Source organism: Gossypium arboreum, chromosome 5, assembly GCF_025698485.1.
Source record: "Gossypium arboreum isolate Shixiya-1 chromosome 5, ASM2569848v2, whole genome shotgun sequence".
Lineage (NCBI taxonomy): Eukaryota > Viridiplantae > Streptophyta > Magnoliopsida > Malvales > Malvaceae > Gossypium > Gossypium arboreum.
In genome coordinates this window covers 53,112,664-53,116,006 of record NC_069074.1, presented here as the reverse complement: position 1 = coordinate 53,116,006, position 3,343 = coordinate 53,112,664, and positions in this window count along the sequence as shown.

The following is a 3,343-nucleotide window of genomic DNA, read 5'->3' as shown; positions in this document are numbered from 1 at the left end:
ATTTCTTCACATAAGCGAAAGAAAATGAATAGAGAATTCAACAATATAAAAGCGTGAGCAACAAGACGACAATAAACTCTTAAATCAAACTAAGTCCACACTAAACACATAAGTTGGATAGAAACATGAAAAGCAGACCAAAAGAACATCTAAATAACCAAAATATAACAATTTTATTATATAAAGCGTGAGCAACAAGACAACAATAAACTCTTAAATCAATCTAAGTCCACACTAAACACATAAGTTGGATAGAAACATGAAAAGCAGACCAAAAGAACATCTAAATAACCAAAATGGAATCACCATTATTATGTAAACATGAAAATGCATGATTGAAACAAACCAACTTTGCATGTGCGAGAATCATACTCCACAAAACTCATAAATATTAACTTCTCTAACGAATACCAACTTTATGTTTACAGAGGCCTTGATGGAAACTAACATAGCATTGATATATAACTTATCTAATAAGAATCACGAATATGCGAGAAAGTACGAGTATTTAGTATCAAGAGAACCATGTATTCAAAGGAAAAGAGCGAGAAATTGATCAATGTATGCAAAACTTGGTCTATATTTCAAAAGCTGGAATAAAGCTTCCATCTAGTACCAAATACATACATATATAGAGACACAAACACACAGCATACATCTTCCATTACCTAAATCATTTCTTGAAAATAAAAGATAAGTAAGCTTCTACGGAAACTTAACGAAGGAAGCCAAATCGAGACAAAACACAAAAAGAGTGGATGAAATAAGCTTAAAAATTTAGGAATGTAATTAAAATGTTAATTAAATGTTAGGAAAAACATTAAAATTTAGGAATGTAATTAAATGTTAATTAAACATTGAAAACATAAAAGGAAAAACATGTTGAAAGAAACATAAATGTTAGGAAAAACATGTTACCTTGATTGAAATGGAAATGTTTTCTTGAGGGTTTATTTAGAGATGCTTGGGATTGATCTCTAATAATGTCGAGAGACTTCCCTACTCATTGCATTTGAAGAACAAAAGTCATTTACAGTCGAAAAAACAATCAAATGAGTTCTAAAATAAACAACATTTAATGATTGGTATAATATTAATTATATTGCATAATAACAAGTGGGAATAAACAAATAAAATGATTAAAAAAAACAGCCAGCAATATGGTATAACATTAACAGGAGAAATAGGACCAAGCTCAATACCATTAAAAGACAGTAAGTTACATTGTATACATATTAAAAGACAGTAAGCTGTTGTTGCTCTAGTAAATTTGAAAGCTGTCATATATTTGGGATCATAGTAGATCAAATATATATAAGCACTAACAATATTACTGTTAATGCCAAAGACCTTTTTTTACTCTCCGTGAGAGGAGCTGATCCCTCAAACACCAAGTTATCCACAGTTTTCCGTAGAGAAAAGTGAATAACAGGGAAAACTAGAACCAAATGAAGAGCAAATATAATTCAAAGCAGTGCTAAAACGAATTCCCAGATTCCTATCAAAATTGGTCAAAACATCACCTTCGAGCTCATTGTATATAGGTTGAACATTGAAATGGCAAACATATGCATTAGTCATAATAGGGATAACTACTAGTAAATCCAAAATTTCCATTTCCAATCCAAACCAAGAATAACGTCGAACTCATCGAACGGCAAAAGCATCAAGTCCGCCGGAAAACAAGAACCTCGGAACACTAGGGGACTTTTCTTGCACACTTTGTTGACAAGCACGTAATGACCCAAGGGTTTGACACCGAATTACAAACTCGAGAGAGTCAATGGGCAAAGTCTTCTTTGGATGCTAAGGTTTCACATATATATGAATGAGTAGAACCGAGGTCAATCAAAGCAATCACATTTGTATTGAAAAGAGTGAAAGTACAGTAATAACATCCGGAGAGGCGGCATCCTCGCGTGCGCGTATGGCATAAGTCCTAGCGAGGAGCACGAGCCTCGGATCGATGGTAGCATCTCTAGATCCTCTCGACCGCCACCGACATTGCCCATATTTCTAGGTGGCCTACCTCGGCGATGGTAGCACTTTCGGGTTTCCACTCGACTCACATTCTGTTCAAGCATCCTCGGGCAATCCTTCATAAAGTGGTGGCGATCCACACTTATAGCGAGAGCGATCACGAAACCAACAGCTCCCGAATGCCATTTGCCACAATGTGGACATTCCGCCTCTCTCGGCGATCATTTCCACAACAGGCGATCGAAGTGACTCGTGTGGTCACGGGAGTCGATCGCGTCCTCGTCTAGAAAAGCCAAACGCCTCTAGACCGGCTCGCATCATCTCGAAATCTCTTGATGCTTGTTGAAGAGACTTTCACGAGGACCTCTTCGAATTTTCCGGTTCCACATTAGCTTTTTGTTTCTCCTTTCTAAGCTCTTGGCTTTACAAGCTCGCTCAACAAGTACTACGAACTCTCGTATCTCGAGGATGCCAACAAACATCCTTATATCATCATTCAGCCCATCCTCGAAGCGTTTACACATAATAGCTTGGACGAAATGCATTCGCAGCGTCTGGCTAAGCCTCACAAATTTTCGTTAGTGAGTGATGGCGACATCGAACCTTGCTTAAGATCAAGGAATTCCCTCCGCTTTTGGTCGATGAATCTCGGTGATATACTTTTTGAACTCGGTTTGAAAGAATTCCCAAGTCACTTGCTCTCTAGGCACCACGAAGTCAGTACTCCACCAATAGTAGGCGGACTCGCGTAGCAAGGAGATGGTACACTTTAAGCACTCATCAGTGTGTGAGGATAGCTCATCAAGCACCCGGATAGTGTTATCTAACCAAAATTCAGCTCGCTTCGGCATCATCATCATCCGTAGCCTTAAATTCGGTGGCCCCATGTTTTGAATCCTATCGATTGGGGGCTTACTTGACCTTATTTGGTCGATCAACGGAGGTATTGTAGGTGCGGGGGTTGCATTTTTCGGGAATGGAGGTTGTGGAACAGCCGTGTTGGTTCGAATGTATTGATTAAACCATTCGTTCATCACACTATAAAAGGCTTGCCTAGCCTCGTCATTAGGATTGCTGGCCATAGGTTGAGAGTCCGGCGCTGTCCCTTCTTGCGCGGAGGCGGCGCCACACTCTCCACATCATCAGCTATCGCTCGGTTGGGATCGGGATCCATTGCTATAAACAAACACAAAGTCAAATTGTCAGAAATCACCACACTATCGATTCATCATTTAATGGCATGTATAGCTAGACCCCAAACACATCACGGTAGTCCTAGAATCGACTAAACCATGGCTCTGATACCAATGAAATTGTAACACCCGAACCGAGACCATCGCCGTTATCGGACACGAGGTTAACA